The sequence below is a fragment of the Eleutherodactylus coqui genome, chromosome 9 (assembly GCF_035609145.1).
Source record: "Eleutherodactylus coqui strain aEleCoq1 chromosome 9, aEleCoq1.hap1, whole genome shotgun sequence".
Lineage (NCBI taxonomy): Eukaryota > Metazoa > Chordata > Amphibia > Anura > Eleutherodactylidae > Eleutherodactylus > Eleutherodactylus coqui.
This window is the reverse complement of record NC_089845.1, coordinates 49,065,245-49,092,844: the sequence shown is the minus strand read 5'-3', so window position 1 is coordinate 49,092,844 and position 27,600 is coordinate 49,065,245. Positions and strand designations below refer to the sequence as shown.

General features: G+C 45.8%; 1 protein-coding gene across 1 annotated transcript in view; it reads right to left on the bottom strand.

Moving 5' to 3' along the window:
* HIVEP1 (HIVEP zinc finger 1) overlaps nucleotides 1-27,600 on the bottom strand; it is a 166,865-nt gene that overhangs the window by 114,651 nt on the left and 24,614 nt on the right. The window lies entirely within an intron of this gene.

Sequence of the window (27,600 nt, the reverse complement as noted above, 5' to 3'; positions counted from 1 at the left end):
ATACGTCATTCCTGCGCATGCGCAGTGCTGCGCGGTCTCTGCCGACACAGTGTACGGGCTGTAATGCATACAACGCTGAGGGAGACACACAGGCCCATGTGAACGAGCCCTAAGGAACACTGAACGAGAATTTCACGATACCCAACGATGACCTGCCCGCCTTAACAAGCTACCCAAGCGCGAACGAGTTGGTGATGTCACCAGCGCGTTCGTTCAGGCAAGCGAGAATTGCAAAGTTCTTGTTTCGTGTAAAAGGGCCATTAATCTACTATTCCGAAGCCGGCCAAACACATTGGATGGCCGAGGACCTTTCCTCCGAAGGCCACGGTCACACAGGGTGGATTCCCGACGGAAATGTCGCGGTTTGGCCGCAGCTTTGAAGCGGCCCGGCCGTTCGCTCTTCCGCTGCGGCCGGCGCTCCCATAGAGGGAAGAAAAAAAAAATAGACATACTGCGTTCGGCAAATCCGCGCCGCAGCAGCAGCTTCTGCCGGCTTAGCCGCAGCAGATTCGCCGTCCCGTGTGGACGGGATTTCTGAGAAATCTCGTCCACATGGCTGGCTAATCTCGGGATTAGCGGCCGCATGCGGATTTGCCGCGGCGAAATTCCGCACGGAATTTCCGCGGCAAATCTGCCCTGTGTGAACCCAGCCTAAACCCACTATAAACAAATTCTTGACCTATTTCTTCCCTGTCCATTGCAGAGACCTCTAGGCCTGGGGGCTTATTTGTGCTCAGAGGATTGACAGGTTTAACCCTTTCCCTGCCAGAGATCTATGTAATATGTTATGCCTTGCCATGGCTAGACTATAAGGACTAGATCTTGGTATGGTATTAAAGGGGTTGTGCCAACATGAATGTCATCACCTATTCACATTCACCAACATTGACTCTGAGAACAGGTGTCCTGAAGCCCCCCGCAGCAATAAAGTGATGGTCACACCTAGCCCTATAGGTAGAAGTGATGGAAACCAGCTTAATAAGAGGTTTCTGGGAACATTAATAAGAGCCTCAGTATAAATAAACCCAATTTTAGTGCAATTATTTCCTAAAAGCATTGGCATGTGACAGAACAAATTATGACAGCGCTGAGGCTTGGAGTGGAACAACAACAAATCAACAGCAGCTGTTTACGGCTTCTTCTTGGACCTCCTCCGGCATATGCAATGTGAGTCCTGCGCTCCGGAGTTATTCCAACCGTTACCCACCACTGCGCTATCTATATACTGGATGGCCACCATAGTACAGACCCTCCGCACTTTCACGCTCCTTTGATTGGAAATTAGGCGCGAGACCCCAAACTGCAGCATATAATCAGGTGGATCTGTCCGCAGGGGGTGCATGGGATCTCTTCTGTCGTTTCACAGTCAATCCTGCTGCCGAAATTTCCTAGCATTTCCGCATTCCCGCAGCGTAAATCCACAGAAGAATATTCAGCGGGCCATTCTCATCGGTGCTGGACCCGACAATATTGTGGGGTTCTCTCATGAAACAGTGGTGAGAATGATCAAGGAAAACATCCAGGAGATCCTGTGAATGTAAACAGGCCCCTGTTGACTAGAGGGGTCAGAGGAGGATGTCAAGAATCCTTGTCCAGGAACAGGCTGTGCACAGCCAAGCACAATGCCAATGCTCTGATACGGTGTCTGAGCATATAACTCGTCATTCCTTACATGAAAGGGCTACAGCAGAAGATGACCGGTTGGACTGCCACCGCTGTTAGAGAATCGGGAAGGCGGGCAAAAGAGTGTAACAATTGGATCACTGAGCAGTGGAGAAACATTGTAAGGCCACATGAATCCTGATTTCTCTTGCACCGCGCTGATAGGAGGTCAGAAATTGGCGCAAGCAGCATGAATCAATGAACTTTTTCTGTCACGTGTTCAGAACATGTCAGCACCTCCATCTAATCTGTTACAACTGCAAAAAGCTTCCTGTCCGCAGGGGCCGATATTCCCGCAGAACGATTTCAACACCTAGAGGAATTAATGCCATAGCAAACTGCTGCGGTACTGCAGATCACAGGAGGTCCGACGCTCTACTAGATTGGCGTATTTGTGCACGTAATACGCAGAGAATAGAACACATTGATTTCAATGGTTCCTTCACACTTCTATATATTACTCAGATATTAAAATCATCTGTGTGAACAAGCCCTTCGCGTTTTTTTTTTTGGGGGGGGGGGGGGGGTCTTTTTCTAGTTTCTTAAAAATACCTTGAAATTTATGTATCGCCAGTCTTTTCAATGGGGCCAGCGGCAGCAGCGCTAGCCCCATTGAAAAGATATGGAGAATACCGCGGACTTCTGCCACAGCTGTGACAGGAGTTTTCTTCATCCCCGCTGGTTCATGAATGAATAGCTAAGCACTATCTGTAATTGACTGAGCACTCAGCCAATAGCTAAGCACTAGCTGTTATTGGCCGAGTGCTCAGCCAATCAGCACAGCCCTTTCTGGATACGGGGATTTTTAAATCCCCGCCTGCTGAAAGTGCTGGATAGCAGTGTCGGGAAGCCAGCTGGAGGACGCGTCTGAGCGGCTGATTGGGGAGTACTTTTAAAAAAAAATTTTAACCACTTATTGAGGATTTTCAGGGAATGGCTTATATTTCAAGCCCTTCCCTGAAAATCATACTGCAGGGTTTAGCCAAAAACCACTGCATTCAATGGCACCGGCAGTAACGCCGATCCCATTGAAAGCAATGGGATAGCATGCTGCACTTCTGCCACAGCTGTCACAGCTGTGACAGAAGTCCGTGGTATTCTCCATATCTTTTCAATGGGGCTAGCGCTGAAAAGACTGGCGATATTCCGGCGTCATCCCATTTTTTTTCTCGCACTGCGAGGCGAGAGTTTTCACTTGATCTCGCAGCGCAGTGGAGAAAAAAATGCCTAATGCATGCGGATGTGATTTTTCCCCGGCGTGCAGGAAGGAATCGCAGCATGCTCCATTTTTCTGCGGATCCCGCAGAGACTACTTCCATTGAAGTCAATGGAAGCCGTCATATCCACTGCACAGCTGCAGCTGTCACTGTGGCTGTGCCGCGGATCTGCGGTAGATTTTAAAAAAAGAAAGCACGGCGCATGTGCGCGGGCACGCTACTGGCGCACTGTGCGCATGCGCTGGGCCAAAGAAATAAAATCCGGCTGCGATGGAGTAGAGCCCCGCACCATCCGGACAGGTGAGTCAAGTATCATTTTTGGCCTCATGGCTGCGGGCATGGGTGGAAACCGCTGCGGGATTCCACACTTGGAAACCGTGCGTGGTCATGGACATGAGGCCTAATTATGGTAGAACTTCTGGGTTCGTTTTGAAGATAATGGAGCACACTTTCCATGATAAAAATTGTATTATTATATTACATTATTCATTTCAAGGTCACAGATATAAACTTTGACATTGAATATCTAAAAAAGGATGTTCATGTTGTTGTGGAATACAGTACGGAATACAGATAAATGCAATCCCTCCTTGGTGTAAGCTTCATTTTGTGACGGCTTTGGGAACAGGAGTAATAAAAAGTATTAAAGCGGCTGTCCCATCACTTAAAATTGCTTCACCACCTCTGTGCTCTTTCTATTTGCTGCTCACCAGGACATGTGACTGCTGCAGCCAATCACTATGTAGGTAGTCACTGATTGGTTGTAGTAGTCACAAATCCTAGTCTGCAGCAACCAGGAAAGAAGAATGGTTGTGGGGCAAAGTGGTGGGACAACCAGAATAGTTAACCCCTTTTTTGTTATAGTAAGCATGCATCTGGCAAGTCCGGCCTTGTCTGATACACGTTTATCTGGCCTAGGATTGAGTGAACTTTTAAAAAGTGAGGTTTGGGCCATTCTCTGAACTTTGGCTAAAAGCTTGGTTCAAATTACTTAGAACCTAACCAGGTCTTCACTAAGTATCCCTAAAATTGGTGTATTTATGGACCAATTTAACAGAAGGTGGTCCTGTGGCTCAGCGGTTAGCACTGTTGCCTGGCATCGCTGGGGTCCTAGGTTCAAATCGACAGAGGGCAACATCTGCATGGAGTTTGTATGTTCTCCCTCAGTTTCATAATACTCACCTTTATTTATATAGCTCATATATATTACGCATAACTTGACATCACTTGAGGAAACCCGCACAAACACAGAGAGAACATACCAACTCCATGCAGATCGTGTCATTGGTCAGATTTGTACCTTGGATCTGAGGACGGCAAGGTAACAGTGCTAACCACTGAGCCACCAAGCTTCTCCATCCTCTTCCTCCTCCTAAGCTGCAGCTTCAGTCATGTGTGATTGAAGTGTGAGATAGTGATCAAACGATTTGTGATAAACATAGGAAAGGATTAATTAAAAGGGATTCTTTAGCTGCTAAGTAAGAATCAATCAAACGAGGACACAGAAGTGCTGCAATACTATTTTAGATTTTTTTTACTCCCAAAATGAATACCTGGATTACATACTCTAATAAAAAAGTTTTGAACGTATACTTTTTGAGATATTCGAGGTCAAAGTTTACATCATGTAACCTTGAAATGAAGAATATAATACTTTATTATAAAACCTTTTTTTTTGAAAAGTGTAAAGTTTGCTCGATTATCTTCAAAACGAACCCAAGATGAAAGTTCTGCATAATTAGGAGTAAAGTTATGATTTTTTGTTTTTTGTTGTGGACATGTAAACACAAATGGCCTATTTTGCATCATGTTTGCATCCCTGCTGTATGAATATCAGACTGAGGACAGAATGTTCCATCAGTAAATTGCTTTATGCGCTCCACCATCCCACCAAATGTCAAGATCTGAGGCCGTCGGTTTGGGAGCCGGGAAGATTTCACATGGAATTGGCAACGCACAAATCTCGTGCGATAATCGTGGCTGTGTGAAACCGGCCTAGGGCGAATTCCACACCGGCGATCGTGACTCTAGCCGAGAGCGCATAAACAGGAGGATTATATGGAGAAATTGGGTGGTCATGACAGGCTCACCGTGGAGAATGGCGGCAAATTGCTGCATGCCGCGATTTTAATCCCGCAAGCGGAGAATCGCTTATGATATTATGTCCAGTAGGTAGGTATGCTAATATGTACAGTAGGTATGTATGCTTATGATATTATGGGCAGTAGGTAGGTACGTATGCTTATATTATGTACAGTAGGTAGGTATGTATGCTTATATTATGTACAGTAGGTAGGTATGTATGCTGATATGGACAGTAGGTACCTATGTATGCTTATGATATTATGGACAGTAGGTAGGTATGTATGCTTATATTATGGACGGTAGGTATTTATGCTTATGATATTATGGACAGTAGGTAGGTATGTATGCTTATAATATTATGGACGGTAGGTATGTATGCTTATGATATTATGGACAGTAGGTAAGTATGCTTATATTATGTACACTAGGTAGGTATATATGGCTATGATATTATGGACAATAGGTAAGTATATATGCTTATGATATTATGGACAGTAGGTAGGTATGCTTATAATATTATGGACGGTAGGTATGTATGCTTATATTATGGACAGTAGGTAGGTATGTATGCTTATGATATTATGGGCAGTAGGTAGGTATATATGCTTATGATATTATGGACAGTAGGTATGTATGCTTATATTATGGACAGTAGGTAGGTATGCTTATGATATTATGTACAGTAGGTAGGTATGTATGCCTATATTATGGGCAGTAGGTAGCTATGTATGCTTATGATATTATGTACAGTAGGTAGGTATGTATGCTTATATTATGGACGGTAGGTATGTATGCTTATGATATTATGGACAGTAGGTAGGTATGTATGCTTATATTATGTACACTAGGTAGGTATGTATGCTTATATTATGGACAGTAGGTAGGTATGTATGCTTATATTATGGACGGTAGGTATGTATGCTTATGATATTATGGACAGTAGGTAGGTATGTATGCTTATATTATGGACACTAGGTAGGTATGTATGCTTATGATATTATGGACAGTAGGTAGGTATGTATGCTTATATTATGGGCAGTAGGTAGGTATGTATGCTTATGATATGGACAGTAGGTAGGTATGTATGCTTATATTATGTACACTAGGTAGGTATATATGCTTATGATATGGACAGTAGGTAGGTATGTATGCTTATATTATGTACACTAGGTAGGTATATATGCTTATGATATGGACAGTAGGTATGTATGTATGCTTATATTATGTACACTAGGTAGGTATATATGCTTATGATATTATGTACAGTAGGTAGGTATCTATGCTTATATTATGTACAGTAGGTAGGTATGTATGCTTATATTATGGACAGTAGGTATGTATGCTTATATTATGTACAGTAGGTAGGTATGTATGCTTATATTATGTACACTAGGTAGGTATATATGCTTATATTATGGACAGTAGGTAGGTATGTATGCTTATATTATGTACAGTAGGTAGGTATGTATGCTTATATTATGTACACTAGGTAGGTATATATGCTTATATTATGGACAGTAGGTAGGTATGTATGCTTATATTATGTACAGTAGGTAGGTATGCTTATATTATGTACAGTAGGTAGGTATGTATGCTTATATTATGTACACTAGGTAGGTATATATGCTTATATTATGGACAGTAGGTAGGTATGCTTATGATATTATGGACAGTAGGTAGGTATGTATGCTTATATTATGTACAGTAGGTAGGTATGTATGCTTATATTATGTACACTAGGTAGGTATATATGCTTATGATATTATGCACATAGTCTACAAAGCTTGGAAATTGTATAATAAATGACTGACACACTGGTACGTAGAGCCCAGGTTAATATACGGTGTATCTAGAATATTGTAAATGCACTGTCTATAGAGAGTACAGCACTTGGCTGTCTCCATCACCCTCTAAGGCCGCTTTCACACGACCGAGAAACTCGTGCGAGATTTGTGCATTGTGAGACGCACAAATATCGCACGAATACGAACCCCATTCTTTTGAATGGAGTCATATACATGAGCGATGGATTCCTGCACCCCATCAGGGCGCGGGAAAATAAATCTCTGCATGTCCTATCTGTTCGTGTTCCTCAGAACGCATCGCCCATTGTTTTAAATGGGCCAGTAAAACACATTGCACGCCATGCGATGTGCACGTGAGTGCGATGCGGGATTACTAGAGATGACCGAGTATACTCACTAAGGCTAACTACTCGAGTGAGCAGTGCCTTAGCCGAGTATCTGCCCGCTCGTCTCTAAAGATTCGGCTGCCGACGGCGGGTGGGGAGCGGCGGGGGAGAGCGGGGAGGAACGGAGGGGAGATCTCTCTCTCACTCACTCCCCCCCGCAACTCACCTGTCACCCGCGCCGGCAGACGAATCTTTAGAGACGAGTGGGGAGATACTCGGCTAAGGCACTACTCGCTCGAGTAGTTAGCCTTAGCGAGTATACTTGCTCATCTCTAGTGATTACTCATTGCGTAATATTTGCCGATCCTCCTGGAAGCCGCGCCGGAGGAGCGCTACTTTACTAAACTGATGGGAGGCATTTTTGCCATAAAAACACCTAATATCGCCGTGAAAATGCACGTTGGCGAGCGCGGTATCGGGCTGCTTTTCTTGGATTATCTATATGTTTCAGGGTATAGGACAAGGCGCTTACAGCAGCAATTGGACAATCCAGTTTCAGTTGCGAGACTAAACACAAGAAAGTTGTGCAACAATTGAGCGATGGCCGTTTCACTTTCATTTCAGTTAAAGAAGAGAGGAAAATCTGCTGAACTTCAGGAAGTTCAGTTTTCTACGACTTCATTTAAGCACTTTCAACTTCAAAGTAATTAAAATGCCTGCACACAATTGTATTACGGCTCCGTATAACCCTGGAGCTGTAAGGAGTCATAATACTGTGCTGGTAGACGTCTTTGGGGCCAACGGTAGCTCAATTGTAGATTCTTTTTAGGCATTTGGACCAGAAAGCAGACAAAGAGCTCAGTATTACTCAAGAACGGCAATCCCAGAGTACTTCAAGTGAAAGGAGAACTGGTACACGTCTGACTACTCCTCCATTTACTGTCTATGGAGATAGTTCAGCTATCTCCTATAGTCCCAGAGAAGCGAATGGAGAACTGGTACGCATGTCTGACTACTCCTCCATTTACTGTCTATGGAGATAGTTCAGCTATCTCCTATAGTCCCAGAGAAGCGAATGGAGAACTGGTACGCATGTCTGACTACTCCTCCATTTACTGTCTATGGAGCTGCCATAGGCACTGCCCATATCTGGGCTTCTGACGTTACGCACATGCGCAATGTGACTTATTTTTTTTTTCTCCAAACTCCCCGCCCTGTGCAGCGTGGGGCTGCGAATTAAACGCTGTCAATGCGCAGGCATTGCAAAGGGGCAGAGTTTCAATACACAGCCCTTCAAGGCCTGCATATGAAACGCATGTCCCCTCGCATGTTCCAACGCGGGTGTAACTGGAAGAATGAAAGTCCATAGACTTTCATTGCCTCTATTCACTATGTGTGATGCGTGCGTAATACGTGGTGACAATATGCCTGTGTGAATAGCCCTAAGGACGCCTGCGCACGAACAGATTTGCATTGTGTGATCCGCACCGTGGATAGGCAGCAAATACCGTTAGTAACATGCTATTGATAAACGATTCTTCCTACAGATACGCGTAAACCAATGGCAATTACCGCTCGCGGAAGATATATCGCAGCATGTTCTATTTTAGTGCGGATTCCACATGGACGGCTTCCATTAAGGCCAATGGAAGCTGTTCCACCTGCGGCCCATCCGCAATTGACACTGACATGTCCAACGGCGAGCCATCTGGACCATTCGCAATACAGATGAAAACTTTAAAAAGACAGGTATGCGAGAACGCCGACCGCGCTCAGGGCCAGACTCCGCTGCATACTCTCGCATGGGGAATCCGACCCGGTCGTGTGCAGGCGGCCTGAATGGGATTTTTAAAAAATTTAATGAAAATACGCCCTCAAAAAATTACACAAAAACCCAATGTAAAATATATTTTCTTGTGCAAACATTTAAAAAAAACAATAAAATACACTTATTAGGTATCTACACAGCTGTAATATCCAGAAGAATTTATGTAATAGGCCATTTAATGTAAAATGACGACTCAAATCATTTTTCTACATTTGAGCCACAAAAAAAAATTATGCAAAAATTCCACAATTGATATGCATCTCCCACGCGGCACCAAAAAAAACCCCAAAACATTTCTCCCACATAAAACAAAGCCTCATACAACCACATCAGTGCAAAAATAAACAAGGTCTACGTAGATGTACAAATGTGTCCTTCAGGCCCTGACAGGCCTGGTCATTGAGGGGTTAAGTCAGACAGGAAAAGAACCTACCGCTTTCCCCTCTGAGGATCTAGAGCTTACAGACTTCACAGGTCGGCTGTCCACCAACTATTCTCAAGTATTTGGTAAGTGAGGAAGAGACAATGTGAGCAGCTGCTGAGCGGTGACAAGTCAGGAAAGTACCTAGTGCTCATGAGCCAGTCATAGTGAAAGAGCAGCCAGCTGCTGGTTCCTCCCTCTGATTCGCTGCGTTGGCTAATTGTAAGCAAAATTTAGGACCCATTCACACGGGTGTATTGTGGTCCCTGTTGTACCTGACCATCTCGCACCACATGTAAACAGTAACGTATGTGTCTCATCTGCGGTGGGGGGTTCCCCTTTCCTGCTCCATTCCAGGAGCATCAAAGGGGAATCCCCTGGCCAAACTGATTCGTCTTATGCGAATAACACTGAACGGACGCGACGTTTCGAGACATTTCTGAATGATCTCTGTATGTGTTGTCAGTGTCTTCTATGTGAGTGCATTTAATGTGTATTGCATAACTGCAGCACTGAATGGGTTACTGTCTGGGTTGTGGCTGGAAAATGTATCTTGTTGTATGTCATGTGATCTTGTTGTATATATGTGGTTGCAAGGTGCATGAGAGGGGAGTCTAGTCGGTCTGTCTTTTCAGTCTCTCCTTGGAGTGTGAGTTGGAGAGCCTACCTGCACACAGACACCTTCAGTCTGTGTGTAGTGAGGATGGAAGAAGCAGAGCGATTGCTATGTGTGTGTCTTGGGCCCAGTCTACCCAGGGTCTACGCCGAAGACTGGAAGAACCGCAAGTATGCGAGAGTCCCACCGTACAGCGCTGAGTGCCTATCCTGGAGAGTGAGTGTGTACCGGTAGAGAGTTGGCGATAGAGAAGACGCTTGGCCAGGAACACAACCCCGAAGATAACTGGGCCTGTGGATTCAGCTGTCATCCCAGGTTGCCTCCCTGTCACATCACAAATCCTCCTCCACTAGTTTCCTGACGGTGGATGTAAACTGTTTTGGGCTGCTGTTCAAGTTCTTTTTCAAGTAAACGGCTTTACCGACCTCCCCGTTTCAGCCTTGAAAAGTTAACACTGGCTAAATTCACCGCAGAGGACGGAATGGTGGTGTCATCCGTGACAAAGACTGATAGTAAACCACAGTTGGGTTACTCCCATGTAAAAGCCTGCCCTCAGTTCCTTGGACGGGTCCCCTTCCTACCCCTCAGGGTGCGAGATGGATCGAGTCCCGTGACAAGGCCCAAACTCTACCCCGCTGACTCCTGGGCTGAGGGGCCGCTCCACGACTGACGATAATGGGGTCCGTTTGGTTTCTGCTGAGCTGACTAACATTTTACCAGACAGAAAAGTCCTGCATGCAGAACTTTTTCTTCCGGTATTTTGTGCCGGATCTGCGAGGAGACCTCCACATGGAGGTTTCCAGAGTGAAACACGATAGGGAAGGAGAACCGTGTAACTAACACTTGGATACAGAATTCCTAGAATTTAACTTTATATTATATTATAGGCATACAGCAGAACCACCTTCTATGGTGCTCTCTGTAGTGTCAGGTGCAATGACCCTCTACACGATGGGTGTCAAACACCTCTTCACTGAGGGTCACATCAGCCTTATGGTTGCCTTCAAAGGGCTGATTGTAATTGTTAGACTGTATAGTAACAGTGACCATCATAGTAGTAATAGTGTTCCCCATATTGGCCCCGGTAGTAAAAGTGGCCCCAGTAATAATAGTGAGCTCCATAGTGGCTCCAGTAGTAAAAGTGGCCCCAGTAGTAATAGTAACCCAAGTAGTAATAGTGACACCACCAATAGTTGCCCCTGCAGTAAGTGTCCCCTGGATTGGCCCCAGTAGTAATAGCGACCCCCTTTTAGGCCTTGGGCCGGGCAACATCCATTCATCCAGCCTGCAGCTCCAGTCTGGTAGCCGCTGCTGAGCCTGTGAGTGCTGACCTCTCACCTTGGCGTCAGCGCTGCGTACAGGACAGTGTACACAAACATGAGGGGATGGAGGTGGCGTAGGTCAACAGTCACAGACTCTGCACTTCCGCTGCCGGACCGCTGCTGCAGGCTTTTATGAGTGAAATGCCCGTTAGGTTGTTGCATGGCCGGCGGGTCACATAAAATAAAGTGGCGGACCGGATTTGGCCTGCAGGCCCTGTATTTGGACATGTGTGCTCTAAACAGTAAGTTCATCTGAATCAGCCTGCGCACACAGAGCACCGGAGGAAAAGTAACGTGTTTACAGAAGTCACGACAGTAACAGAAACTATGCAGTGGGCGAGAGTCTATTGTGGTCAAGCGATGAGCAAATAGGTGCTCGGCAGATTACAGTTCACGTAGCAGAATCTGGGCCAAACGGGAAGACTTCAAGCTAAAAGAGAAAAAGGCCCATGGTCCTGACATAACGAGGACCTGCCCTGAGGTTCACTCGGCCCCAACTCGTGGCAGGCGCCTACACTGCGGCCAAGTAGGTTTAATTCCATAATCCTGAACCCTGCTCTCTCCGGCTCTCCCACTGATGTGAACGGAGTGGGGATGCGCATGCGCGGCCTGCTTTGCCCACACTTTGGGACGCACCGAGGCTGAAATCTCAGGATCATTGGGGGTTCCAGAGGTAGAATCAACACCGATCGTCTAGCTATCCACTATCCTATCCAAATTATTCCCCTATTCCGTGAATAGGGTTGCCATTACCGGCCAGGCCGATGCAGGTATTTTTTTTAATCGGCCCTATTAAAGGCCGGTATTTTTTAATGCTTTCTGGAAGAAGGGCTTGAATTCCTCGCCTCCAAGAAAGATAATGCTCTGATTGGCTAGCCAGCGCTGGCTTCAGCCAATTAAAAGCCTGCGCTGAGTTAACCAATCAAAGCCATTCAATGACGTCATTGAATGGCTGTGATTGGTTAACCCAGTGCAGGCTTTCATTGGCCAGCGCTGGCTAGCCAATCATTCACAGGGCTTTGTTGTCCTCCTTCCCCGGGGACACGACATGTGCAGGAAGGAGGTAGTGACGTCACTTTTGGTGTGTGATCCTGGCCCTGCACTGTGCATCCTCCTCTTCATGGTTCCACGGCCGTGGACCCCCGGGTAAGTTGCTGACAGCCGCTGCTGCCATCATCCCTGTGACTAACTATTTGAACTACTTGAACTAACTGTTTGAACATCCCTAACTATTTTAACTACTACTGGAACAGGAGACAGTGGGGGAGGGTCTGCATTGTGGGGGGCAGCTGGTGGGAAGTCCTGCCTCAGTAACTTTGTCAGGTGTAAGAGAGTCAGTCAGCCCTATAGTCCGTGCGTCTCTCAGTTAGTCAGTCAGTCTCATAGTCTGTCCATTCCATAGTCCGGCCGTCTGTCCCTCAGTTAGTCAGTCCTGTAGTCCCTCTGCCTGTTAGTCAGTCCTTTAGTCTGTCCCTTCCTCAGTTAGTCAGTTGGTCCTATAGTCTGTCCGTCCCTCAGTTAGTCAGTCGGTCCTATAGTCTGTCCGTCTCTCATTCAATCTTATAGTCCGGCAGTCTCTTAGTCCGGCAGTCTCTTAGTCCGGCAGTCAGTCCTTTAGTTGCGCTCGCCAATGTGTGATCCTTCATGGCCCCCTGTCCACGGCAGCTGCGCATGCGCAGAACAAGATTTTGGCCCAGCGATAAGCCACGCCCCGACACGCCCCCTTTTTTTTTACCATGGTCGGTATTTTTTCGTGACAAAGGTGGCAACCCTACCTGTGGATTGGTGACAACTTGCTAAAATGGGAATAATCCTCTAAAAGTGAAACAGCCATTGCTGTATATGCGGTAGTATACCCAATAAGTGCAACTAAATATTTTTTTTCTTGCTAAAGTGTAATTGTTATCTGGGTGCACAACGTAAAAATGAATAGACTTACTGTTCAACAGCTCAGAGCCAGAAACCACTGCATTAAACTCATTAAAGATTTAGCAAGACAGTTTCATGTTTGGCCTTCACAGTCAATGTAAATGTCAGGGTTTATATAATCTGAACTTTCTTGTCATTTAAGGCAAGAGTACTCCACGCCCGTCCCCAAGTACTCACACACCGCTCCTGTCTTTAGGATGTGCCTTGTATAGTGGAGGTAGGTAGCACTGACCTTCTCTCCGTAGGATATCCTCAAATCATGACCAGTTTGGGGATACTTGAGGACTGGAGTCGGGAAACATCTGATTTAGGGCTCTTACCCATTGGCGATAGACTTTCCAGCGATGTGAGAGTGAGTGATCCGCTAGCCCCGCCCCCTCACTTAGCTAGAGAGGGATCACTATAACTCTAGCCCCACCCCTGCTCTCGGGGAAACCCCTAGGACAGCCTCCTAGTCCTGACCTCGATCTCTCCAAATATGGGGAGATATGTAAGAGATCCCTTGCTGCTCCGCTCCCCCCCCCCCCTCCTCTCCTCTCTATGGGGGATTCCTAGCCTGCTTCACGATCTTCTCCTATTGATTTCAATTGGGCCAGCTCTGCTGCCGCCGACCCCATTGAGAAACAGTGGGCGATAGCGCAGATTTTTCTTAGCGCTGCGAGGCTGGAGTGAAGACACCGCAAATGAGAATGAAATCATTGAAAATCATTGGCTTCATTGTCATGCGTTTTCACTCACTCTCGCATCACTGGAAAGCTCAGCTTTACATTGATTTCTATGGGTTCCATTGAAGTCAGTGGAGCTCATAGAAGTCGGTGGACTCGACCAAGTATGTACTACAAAAAGTAGCATGCCACACTAGGCGAATACAAGAAGAAAGTGATCCGAGCATGTGCTAGCAAGGCAGAAGACAACTCGGGAAAGGACAGTGTAGCAGCAAACTGTGCAGACTCAGCCACCTAGGACCAGGATGGAATTTTGGCTGCAGGCAAACTTCCTGAAAAGTACAAGTACAGTACAAGATTATTATAAGAAGTCAATTACAAAGAGGGTTCATTTTCAAAAAGGCACTTTAACCGGCAATCGTGGTAATGGAAAACCCCCTTTTAGGGTTCCTGCACACTTTCGTTTTTCTTGCGCATTTTTATCACGCGCTGCGGGTTTTTTTTACGCAATTGTCAATGGGACTTTCTAATGTTAAAAACGCAACGCACAAAAATTGGAAAGCACCAACTTGCGATGGGTTTTTAACATTAAAAAGTGGCCATTGACAATCTCGTTAGAAAAAAAGAAGGGAAATCGCTTGAAAAAATATGCGCACAGGAGCCCTTAGGGCTTATTCAGACGACCGTATATCGACCTCGTATTCACACCGGCCGATATACAGCGTCCCTCTCTGCAGGAGGGGGAGGAGGCTGGAAGAGCCGGGAGCAATGCACTGAGCACCCGCCCCCTCTCCACTATTTGCAATGAGAGGAGGCGGGGCAGGGTGGAGCTAAGTTCTGGAAGTTAGCTCCGCCCCCTTCCATTGTAAATTGTGCTTAGGGGCGGAGAGGAGGCGGGAGCTCAGTGCACTGCACCCGGCTTTTCTAGCCTCCTCCCCCTGCAGAGAGGGACGCCGTATATCGGCCGGCGTGAATACGCAGCCGATGTACGGTCGTCTGAATAAGCCCTTAGGATGATAATACATGGTAGTGTTTCTCCCCTACAAAACACAGTTAGAAAAAACTCATTGGGGCCAGCCTGTTGACTCTTCATAGCGACTGAACTGACGAGTCCAGGTGCCGGCAGCAATCAGTGCAGCTCTGCCTGTGTTTTGCTGTGGAGAAATGCTATCAGGAACTGTGCTCACTGGGACTGAACTCGGAATTCTCGGTCTTGTCTTGCAGCTTTGACATCATGCTGTCTGAAGTCTTGTCTCTTCTAGCCTTGTTCTGCTATGAGCTTCTTGCATCCAGGAATTGGTTAATGACATCTCCTGTTATGTGGCCAATCAAGGGGACCACTGGACTATTGAAACCCAGTTTCCGGTTCTCCTGATTATTTAGTTACTTGAAGAACTCATGGGTCTTTGTATCCAGAACTTGTGCCGGTAGTAGATCTGGAACTCAGAACCCGGAGTCCCGGAAGTGAATCTGCATGTATACACTGAGCTATAGACCCGGGTGTTTCTATGATCCCACATCAAAGTTAGAAGCTTGTGATCTTGTATCCCTGAATCCTGTGCCTTGAATCTTGTTGTGTGCCCTACAGATCGGAGTTGGGGCTGCATCTTGTCCCTAACTCTGGAAGCTTATGCCTGGTGTCCTGCACATGTACCATGCTGGAACTTCATCTCTACTATTCCATGCTGCAATCTGTGCTCTGCTGTACTGTAATGAGTTACTCCATCATGCGCCGCCGCAGTAGTTACTCCGTGATGTCTTGTGCTACAGAATCCAATCTGAGGTTTTTATATGGTAACGCACATTGTTTGTGCTGGGACTTGTTTCACAGTAAATAGGACTATAGTTGTAGCTCTGTTGTACATCTCATCTGCTGGACCCCTAACCTGCAACCTACTTTGTTAGATGCTTGCATAACACCATAAGGTAGCTATTACATAGCAGTGCTTTTCTGCCACTAAACGCAGGTGGAGCTCTGCTGATTGTGGCTGGCACCAGTACTCTTCGTGCTGTTTAAAGTGACAAATACAAGTCTGTAATAGCAATCAGCATAGGTCTACCTGTATTTTACAGGTAAGAAACACTCGGGTGCCCCATTCCAGTGCTGTGCTCCATGAAGTCGGCGTATGCCGGCAGCTTGACACTTTCTGTGCATGTACCTCCCATGGAGATGAATGAGAGACTGGCACACAAAAAAAAGAGCCAAGCTGTTGGTGTGCGGGGACATAGTGCTGCAACGGGGCACTCAGTGAGTATGACTCATACTTCCCCAAACTTCCCTTTCCATCACTTTTGAGCCCCATCATATAGCTTATAGGGCTTAAAGGTAATGGCAGTGTCCCTTCTCCCCCTCCAGCAATTTAGGACGAGCTCTTTGTTCTGCAGAAAACGTACATTACAGTTTTGGAGGAACAGAGCTCGTTCTGCTTTACAGGGTTGTAGCTGCACTTCTATTAGGGCAAGCCAAGATCCTTACCTTTAAAATGACACCAAACGCATGTCAGTCGACCATACAGAACCAAAGCTACAGGCGTTTGAATTGGGCTCAGTAATACTGAATTTACAGCTGTCATTTTTCAGTGTGCAAAGGGGAGAGGGGAGGGGGGGGGACCAGCGGCACATTGGCTCTCTGATTGTCACATATGGGGTTTTTCCTAGAAAAGGAGTGAAAATGATGAGGAATAGCTCATCTGATCCCTCCTCTATGCAGTTTAACCCCGCAGATGCTGCAGTCACTGTTGACCATGGTATCTAAACATTTTTACAGAAAAAAATATATAAAAACATTTTTCCCCTTACACAAAGCTTCAAATATAAAAAAAAAAAACACTACACCTAATTGGTATCACTGTATCCAAATTGACCTGTACTATAAAATATGACATTAATCCAGCACAATAAAGGCTTATTAACACTAGCATATATCAGATGACCTTTTCACGGACGGCCGATATACGCTACCATCTGAGCTGTCTTCCCTCTGCCCTCCCCCTCACCGTCTCTCTGCCTCTCTCCTCCCCTCCAGCTGTTTGCAATGTGAGGGGATGGGGTGGGGTGGAGCAAAGCTCTCACCCCCTCCCCTTGTCTGCAGCCAGCAATGTAAGGGGATGGGACGGGGCAGAGCTAAGCTCTCACCCCCTCCCCCTGTCTGCATCCAGCAATGGGAGGGGGTAGGGTGGAGCTTAGCTCCGCTCCGCCCCCTCCCATTGCAAACAAGCGGAGGGGAGGAGAGAGGCAGAGAACCCGCGAGGGGGAAGTGAAGGGGGAAGACCGTTCAGATGGTAGCATATATCGTCCGGCCGTGAAAATGGCGGCCAATATATGCTCGTGTAAATAAGCCCTAAAGTACACTAAAAAAACAACAAAATAGCTATTTTCTGATCGTTTCATTCCCCAAAATAGCAATGAAAAATGAAAGTCGTATTTACCTCAAAATAGTACCAATAAAAACTACAAGTTATCCCACAAAAAACAAGCCCTCATTCAGCTCTGTTGACTGAAAATTAAAAATGTTCTGGTCCTTGAATGTGGCGCCACACAAAAGGTGATTTTATATAAAAATAAAATGTGTAGTAAAACATAATAAAACCTCTATAAATTTGTTGTTGTCCTAATTGTAATAACTCGTACAATAAAAGGTAACCACAGGTTTATACCACACTGACAACGCCAAAAAACAATGGGGAAATTGATTTTTTTCTACTGCCCCCCAGCAAGAAAAAAAAATAAATTGGTCCCTATAAAAACTGGAACTTCTGCAAAATACAAGGTGTTCTACAGCTGCACTGACAAAAAAATGAAAAAGTTATGAGTAGAGATGAGCAAGCATACTCGGCAAGGCGATATACGAGAGAGCATCGCCCTTTTCAAATACCTGCTGGCTCGTCCCAGAAGATTCGAGGGGGCCACGGGGGTGAGCTGGGGGTTGCAAAGGGGATCGGGAGGGAGAGAGAGAGGGATCTCTCACTCTCCTCCCCGCTCCCCATCGCTGCCCCGCGCCGCCCCCAACCCCCGCAGCTCCCCCGAATCTTCAGGGATGAGCCAGCAGGTACTTAAAAAAAGGCGATGCTCTCTCGAGTATATCGCCTTACCGAGTATGCTCGCTCATCTCTAGTTATGACCGCTGGCACATAGACATATGCAATTTACTGGCTCTTTGCACTTAGGGCGACCGAGTTGCGCCTCAGATGTATTTACATGAGACCTAAATTCAAAATCTACAATAAAAAAGTGATAATTTTGGGAGGGTTCTTCCAATTTTACCGTGAACGTTGAGGGATTAAGGTGAAGTTACACGGGGGCGGTTTACATGTAGTAAAAACTAGAGATGAGCGAGTATATTCGCTAAGGCACATTACTCGAGCGAGTCGTGTCTTAGCCGAGTATTTCCCCGCTCGTCTCTAAAGATTCGGGGACCGGCGTGGGTGACAGGTGAGTTGCGGCGGGGAGTGGGGGCTTTGCCACATTTGAGACCAAGAACTATAAATGCAGTAAAATCACAACAAGGACCTGCTGGGTTTCTGATGTAGTTTTTACTGCATTCCAACGGCTCTGTTAGAATTCACCCAAAAAGTGATGCTTATTTAATACTCGGATGCTGGAATATTCTGCTCAGAGGCCACGCCTAAAGTTAATTTCCGAAACTTCGGGCATATTTAGACTGGAAGCGTCAGGGCTCTAAACACTTGCCAAAGTAAACAGGCAGATTGGCACTTTGAAACGCAGCACATATTCATTGTTGCATAAGCTTCTGCATGAGAAACCACATTTCTCATCATTTTCTTTTAAAGGGAACCTGTCACCATGAAAGGGTAATCCATTCCGCAGGCATAATGTTATAGCGCAGGAGGAGCTGAGCAGATCGATATATAGTTTTATGGGAAAAGATTCAGTAGAACTTGTACTTTATTAATTTATATCCCTGCTCAATCTGAGCTTAGAGGTCCAGTGGGCGGAGCTATTAGTGATTGACAGCTGTGTATGAGTGTACATACAGAAATAGTCGTCGATCACTAGTAGGACCGCCCACTGGACCTTTTAAGTTCAGAATAAGCAGAGGTTTAAGTCAGTGTTTCCAAACTCCAGTCCTCAGGGACCCCAACAGGTCATGTTTTCAGGATCTCCTATTGTAAGAACACCTGTGGCAATGTGTGGGGCACCGACAAGAATTACATCACCTGTGTAACACTGAGGAAATCCTGAAAACATGTCCACATGTCAGTAAAGCGTGCTGGCTAGGAGGACCTTCAGGAAGAGGAGCACTGAGGAGACCGTGGAGGCGGGATCTCTATCCATATTGGGATTAGAGTTGCCACTCAGACGGTACTTCACCGGCCTGGCCGGTATTTTGCCTGCCAGGCTGATGCCGGTATTTTTTTTTACCGGCCATATTACAGGTCAGGACTTTTTAATTCTTTCTGGAAGCAGGGCTTGAATTGCCCACCTCCATCAAAAGATATAGCTCTGGTTGGCTAGCCAGCGCCAAGGTCAACGCTGGGTTAACCAATCACAGCCATTCAAGGACGTCATTGAATAGGCTGACGCCGGCGCTGGCTAGCCAATCAGAGCATTATCTTTGCTGGAGGCGGAGAATTCAAGCCCTGCTTCCAGAAAGAAATGCTCTGCCAGCATGGAGGCATCGCGGCAGCCTGCAGGAGCGACGGGGACCCCCAAGCGTACCGGAACGCCGACGGTAGGCGAGTATTGATGTTTGTTTTTTTAGGTCTAGTGTAGGGTACTGGTGTATTATGTCGCCACCGGAAGTTTGACAGTGAGTCACGCCCCCTACTTCTGTGGCGGGCAGCACAGTGGAGCGCCCAGGTGTCAGTCGGGGAGCACAGCGGCGCACCGCGGACAGGTCTCGGTTGGGGAGCATAGAGGCAGCAGTGTTAGCGGGCCAGAGAGATCTCCCCTCCATTCCTCCCTGCTCTCCCCCACCGGCCCCCGAATCTTTAGAGATGAGCGGGGGGATACTCGGCTAAGGCACTACTCGCTTATCTCTAATAAGCGCCCATGCCCACTTGGACTGCCCACAGGAGAACAGGTGATGCCTCAGCACCTCGCCCCCTGCACAGTACACCTGCTGGAGCACATACAGATAGGCAGCACATCAGCCTGGGCGGACGAAAGCAAACTTTAGGAACCAGTTGGCCATTAACCCCTTCCTCCTGCGGACAGTTTTGGCCTTCCAAGCCCCATTTTTCAATTCGGATGTGTGAGATGTGATAATAACTTTGAAAAATGCTTTTACTTATTAAGGGATTCAAACATTGTTTTTTATTGACACATTGGGGTTTATTTACTAATACTTCTAAAAGTTGGACAGTACAAACTTATATCCCTATTACACAAGCCGATGGTCCTCTAAACACCTGCACCAGTGCTGAAGTCACCGCTAAGGTTGTTAGCGCTTCTGCGGAGCGTTCAGACTGGCAGACTTCATCGCTGGATCGCGGGCTTCTCGCTTAGCGCCTCACCTTCTATGTGGAGCGTTTATGCTGAACGACGAGCCCGCGATCCAGCGATGACTGAAAGTCAGTGATATTGAATAGTAAATGATGTTTTGATTCACACGAGACGATTATCACTCAATTTAGTTTGTTTGAACGAATTTTTAACGATAATCGCCCCGTGTAAATGGCCCGTTAGACTAGGCATTCTGAAAATGGGCCAGTTTATAATTGCATCATAAATCTGTTGAATTTGAAGATATTCTAGCCAAGGCTTAGACCACCTATTAGTTGGCTTAGTTTATGACACAAATTGAGCCAAAATTTTGTACCAATTTAGACCATGCCCCAATTTCCTGGACAAGTCGGAAACACTGTCCAAAAGTGTCTAAAAGCATGACAAATGTGGCGCAAGCATGTAGGACAGTGTTCTGGCATAATCTGAGCCAGAAGACTGAATAATAAATAAGCCTCAATGTGCTTTACTTATTGGTAAAACTTTACTCAATACCCTGTGTGTTTATTAAAAAAATCCAAAGTTCACAGAAAATCTTGAAAAATTAGCAATTTTCAAACTTAGTAATACCAGGAAAAAAAACGGATACCAATACACGGTACAAGTTATATGAACTCTTTTCCCACACATACAAATGAAACCAATGATTGTTTGGATTAACCCATGGGACACAGCAAGGCTACATTCACACAGATGAGCGTGATATCAGGGCGCCTTCAGACAGCCGTATATCAGCCGGATACCGATATACGGCGTCCCTCTCTGCAGGGGGAGGAGGCTGGAAGAGCCGGGAGCAGTGCTCTGAGCTCCTGCCCCCTCTCTGTCCTTCGGCACTATTTGCTAAGTTCTGGAACTTAGCTCTGCCCGCCCCCTCCTATTGCAAATAGTGACGAGGGGTGGGAGCTCAGGGCACTGCTCCTGGCTCTTCCAGCCTCCTCCCCCTGCAGAGAGGGACGCCGTTTATCGGCACCCGGACAATATACGGTCATCTGAAGGCGCCCTCAGGCTGAGAAACTCTGCCCCAAAATACTTAAAAGAGTTGTACCAGAATGGGTGCAACAGTGAAGAGGAGACAGGGACATGGGACCTGATCTCTGGATCAGTGGGGGTCTCACTGCTGCACCCACCAATTAAACTTTTATCACCTCACCTATGGAGAGGTGATAAACGTGTAATCTAGTACAAAACCTTAAATAACAATTACTATTAGTCCATTCTCTGTTGGCATCATTCTGTAAGGCCAGGCTCACATGGGTTCCAGCTGTGAGCCCGGCTGTGACCCTGCATATGTACGCAAAATTGTACTGCATATGACCGCGTACTCACACCGGCGTTAATGCGGCATGCACTTTTTTTGTTTATGTTTACCGTGCCATCACTTAGCAATGATGTGGATACCCGCAGCCCAAACACAATGTAATTGTGTATGGGCTACAGTATATCCATGATCATAGAAAACAATGGGCTCTACATCACGGATATCCGCTGTAAAATAGAACATGCTGCGTTTTATGCAATTCCGACACGCTGATGTGAGCAGAACTGTGTAATTCAGTGCATTTGATTGAACCCTGTATTACTGCAGATCAAACGCTCGCGGAATCCGCAATTCAAATCCGGTCATGTGACACCGGCCATAGTGCCCTTTTATTTTGGACATCAAAAAACTTAATAGTATAGGGACAATTTTCGTAATTGTGAAGAAAATAGTCTAAACTTTTTTTTTTTTTTAAGGGACCAATTCAGTTCTGAAGTGACTTTGAGGGGTCTATATACTACAAACCCCAAATATATCACCCCATTGTATAAACTGCACCCCTCAAGGATTTCAAAATGGCCATTTACAAAATCTGTTAACTCTTCAGGTGTGTCATATGAATTAAAGCAAAGTGGGGGAGAAAATGTGAAAGTTTAATTTTTTTTGCATGTTTTCGTTTTAATACATTAATACATTTTTGCTGTAATCCACCAGGAATTAGGGGGTAAAACAAAACTCAATGTTTATAACCCTGAATTAGCAGTTTTTAGAAATATCCTGCAAGTGGCGCTAGCGTGCACCATACTTCAAACACAGCTCTCAGAAATGAAGATTTTCTTGTGGATTTTGGGTCCTCTCCTTATGGCTTCATGTCCATGGGCGGGTCGGAAGCCCGCAACAGAATCCGGCCCTGCCCGCCGCCGAGGACCCAGTGTACCTATCCGGGTCTTTTTTTTTCTGTACTGCGGATGTGTGTGAAGTGTCGGTCAGCCGTTTTTCTTTTCAAACTCCTGCTTTCCTGTGGAATCCGCGGCCCGTCCGTGCAGAAAGCAGTCTGTGCAGGAAGCGCATTAAAATGGAGCATGCTGCCATTTGTATTCCGCATACAGAATCTGGTAATCAAATCCGCATGTGTAAATTGAAGTGTGGATGCCCATGCTTCCCTATGGGCAACTTGAACTGCGGATCTTCCGCGTGAGGCAAATCAAATCCACCCGTGAACATTAGGCCTTACTGAGACATTTTCCAGGAACCCATTGAAGTTTGTAGAGGTCTTGAGGTACCAAGAGATAACAACCCCCCCCCCCCCCCCCCCGAAAAGACTAAACTTTGGAATCTGCACCACTCAAAAGGTATATTGAATGTTTTGATCCGACAGGCGTTTTATAATTGGGCTTTGAAAATGATTAATTTTTCCCCCAAAAAGTAGGTTTGGCCCCCAGAACCCCCCACCCCCACCACCCCAATTTGTTACCCAATTTCTCCCAAGTATGGGAATATATGGATTTCAACTGCTGTTTGGGCACATGGTAGGGCTCAGAAGAAAAGGAGAGCTATTTGGAATATTGGACGCCACACTTCCAGAACCCACTGAAGTACCTAGAACATTGGACCAATCCAAAAGGGACTCCAATTTTGAAAACCGGACCCCTTCATCGAGGGGCTTTGTAAACATTGGCTCATGAAAATGAAAAATTACATTATTTTTCAAAAAGTAGAGTTGGCCCCAATTTTGTTATTTTCACGAGGGGCCATATGACAAGAAGTAGTACCATAAAATTGGCCTCCGGGGTAGGGAAGTGCCCCATATGCGGGCTCAGAAGGGAAGGAGCTGGAATAATTGTAGCATTTGCACCTGAAGTACCTCAGGGCTTAATTGCTTTGGGGAGGAGGGGGGAGTAACTCCATCACTCCTGTATGGGTTTCGTTTTTACGGCGTTCAGCATGTGGTATGAATGAAATGTTCCCTTTATTCTGCAGGTCAGTGCTACTACAGCAATACCGATATTTTACTCCTCCTGCTCAATACTTGTTATCGCCATATTCAGACACACATCCGCTTTTTCCCTTTATCTATGCCTCTGTGAAGTCTTGCTTTGTGCCAGATGAGCTGACATTTGTTTTGGTACCACTTTGTGGTATAGACACATTTTCTGACTGCCTTTTGCTATGTCTTTAGCTGCCGCACCACAAACCGGATCTAGTTTTCTATCTTTTTTGCACACGCCGTTCCCCCTGCTATATACCGTAATCGACATGTTATTCTGCGGGTCAGTAGGATTGCTGAGATACTACATTTATATATTTTTTTTTCTTAGTTCTCCACTTTTGCCCCAGAAAAGCCTTTTCATAGCCTTTTGTTTTGCATCACTATATTCAGAGTGACATCACTCCTTTTTCCGTCTATGGAGCCGCGTGGGGCTTGTTTTTTGCGGGATCATCTGACTGTTTTTGATTGTTACATTCTGGGGCGTTTAGGACTTCTTGATCTCTTTATATTGCTTTTGAGAGGCAGAATGATCAAAATCAGTCATTCTCGCAAAGAATACATAGCATAACTTTACTGTACAGGCCATTACAAACGCGCCGATTACAATTTGGGATTTTTTTCTTCCTTATTTGCATTTTTCCTATGGCAAATCGTGTTTTATTGGCAAAGTTTTTTTTTCTTTATGTAATAATAATTTTTCTGGGAAAATTATTTTATTTTTTTTTCCACCACATTTGTTCGGCCCCCCAAGGGGACTTGAAGATGTGATTGTTTGATCCCTTAGAGAACACACTGCACTTGCACTAATTATGGAGTACAGTATATTATCTCAAACCGTCACTGCTTCACTAACTGTGTTTTCAGTGCATATCATCCGGTGGATGGAGTCAAGGAAAGTCAATGGACTTTCATTGTTCCATGCACACCAGCATGTGGATGCTGCATATTGGTAACACGATAAAAGGAAGCGCAGCATGCTCTATTTCTATGCATACGTACGCAGTGTGAGCCCTATACTCTTGTATGGGCTGCGGATGATACGCTGCATGCGCAGTGCCATCCACAACCCATAGGAAGTGTGTGAGGAGACCCGCAGCATTTTACGCATACGGCCAGAGCTCATTCGCACGACCATATGCGTAAAACGATGCATAAACATTGCACCGTTTGCAATGTGTGTCTTAAATTTTTTCTGCATATGTTTTTTCAGCCCGTATACCTGCCTATGTTACACAGGCTAAAAAAAAACTGGGAAATAAGCCTAAAATGATGTTCTTTCTGTGCTTTTTTTTTTTTTAATTCATTAGTATGTTTCCTAGCAACATGCGTGAAAAACGCTAGTACTCGCGTTGGCATTGCATATGCATTGCGTATTACACGGACCCATAGTCAACAATAAGGCTATTACGCGTGTAATACGCAATAAAATAGAGCATGCTGCGATTTTTCTTGCACTCACGACAAACGCAATGACTATATGCAAGTGTGAATGGATCAATGAAAATCCGCATATTTTACCGCATATTAGGCGCTCAATATACGTGTGTAATATGAGGTGAAAACACGCTTTAAGGCCTATTACGGTTAGTGAAGAAACTAACCATCCTAAGTCACCATACATGACGAACCTGGCAACCATCAGCGTGCCGCGATCTGATTTTGGGTGTGCCGATGGGTTGAAGGAGGAAGAACCCTCCCACACCAAAACTCCTTAGATGCTGCTGTCTGCATTGGCAGCAGCATCTATAGGGTTAGACTGCCAGGGCTGGAGCTAGGTTTAAATCCTACAGCTGTCACTAACAGCCACGATTCCACTCCAGTTACTGGGGGCTTCTGAGCCCCCTCAAACCAGTGCAGTGCAGGATAGGTTATAATTGTATAACCACGGGAAGGTTTCACCATCGAGACTCCCTCAATCACAATGGTCCTGGGTCTTCCGTTTGAATGGTGTAGATTTCACTGCAGCTCCATTCAAAGTGGATGAGTTGGATGTAGATAGCGGAGTGCTGAACTTTGCCATCTCCGTCAGTCTCATATACTGTGAATGGGACAACAGCATGCATGCTTGAAAGCCGCTCACTTCAAACAGGGGACGTGGGACTCTGTCTCGTGATCAGTGGGGGTCCTAGCTGTGGGACTCCTGTGGACATGGGATAGGTGATGATCCTAGGACAAGCTCTTTACTGTAGGTCAGGTTCACATGTGACAGATTTATTGCAGATTCTTTGGTGTGGATTCAACATGAAAAATCATCATAAAATACAGTACCACGCTAGCCAATGGCTATAGGGTTATACTACTGGTTTTCCCTTCCGCAGCAGGTCTACTAGATCAGGGGTCCCCAACTCCAGTCCTCACGGACCACCAACAGGTCATGTTTTCAGGATATCCTATGGTAAGAACACCTGTGGCAATGTCTGAGGCATCGACAATAATTACATCACCTGTGCAACACTGAGGAAATCCTGAAAACATGACCTGTTGGCGGTCCCTGAGGACTGGAGTTGGGGAAACACTGGACTAGATTACAATTTTGCCATGAATCTCACCCTCATGCAAGGGTATGCCATACGTATGGCACATATGCACGCAACATGGGCTTGTGGGAAAAAGAGTTAGGTGGATCTGAGGCCTGAGCTTAAAGGGGTTGTCCCGCGAAACAAAGTTGGGGTATACACTTCTGTATGGCCATATTAATGCACTTTGTAATGTACATCGTGCATTAATTATGAGCCATACAGAAGTTATTCACTTACCTGCTCCGTTGCTGGCGTCCCCGTCTCCATGGTGCCGTCTAATTTTCAGCGTCTAATCGCCGGATTAGACGCGCTTGCGCAGTCCGGTCTTCTCCCTTCTGAATGGGGCCGCTCGTGCCAGAGAGCTGCTCCTCGTAGCTCCGCCCCGTCACGTGTGCCGATTCCAGCCAATCAGGAGGCTGGAATCGGCAATGGACCGCACAGAAGACCTGCGGTCCACCGAGGGTGAAGATCCCGGCGGCCATCTTCGCAAGGTAAGTAAGAAGTCACCGGAGCGCGGGGATTCGGGTAAGTACTATCCGTTTTTTTTTGTTTTTTTTAAACCCCTGCATCGGGTTTGTCTCGCGCCGAACGGGGGGGCTATTGAAAAAAAACAAAAAAACGTTTCGGCGCGGGACAACCCCTTTAATCTTACAGAAGCAAGTTTGAGAGTTTTTTTGTTTTTTTTTTTAGTAGCCAGACAAAAACTTCTATGGACAATGAGAACAGAAAATACACTGAAAAGTTAGGCACTGCCAGCAAATTTCTAGGAACAATGACTGACCAGGATATGTCGATCCCTGGACTACAACGGCAATTCAGTGCAAAAAGAGGAAAAGTCACTTTGTGGGGTCGTTAGGGACACGTCATCCTAAAAAGTAGAACTTACCAAAATCCCTCACTGCAAAAAAATCATTGTCTTTTCTCTCTTCTTCGATTGCAACATTGACCATCCGGGAAAGACAAGCCATGACAAAGCCCACCAGATAACAGTTCAGGTAGAACAATGACAAGTAGAATATTCATCTTCTATGCCATATCTTAAGCAATATAACAAAGTGTCTTTTTGATGGACGCTGTTTGTTGCGAATTCCTCAGGAAATGGGTTTCTGCAAGTGTTGCGATTAGTTTAAGTCACTTTCAAGCTCACGTTCAAGGTCAAAGCATTACCAGAGCCCCAAATAAGTCTCGTCACTCCATATGTGCCCGACCAGTGTTCATCCCAATGATACATTACAATGTATATACAACAAGCAGGCCTTTGCAATCTGCAGTGACCTATAGAGGTAAAAGCTGTCAGGAATGCAAAGCACCACTTGTTGGATACAAGATTCACAGCCGACACAAAAAAAAGATACAATTGCAAGGTGACAGAAGTGCTTGCAACATTCCGGCACAAATCAGTATCTTTTCCAGCAGCCGTTGCCTGTTTTGTTTCTCAATCCATCATTATTGTACGTTTGACAATAATTACAAGCCAAATTAAAAGTTGGCA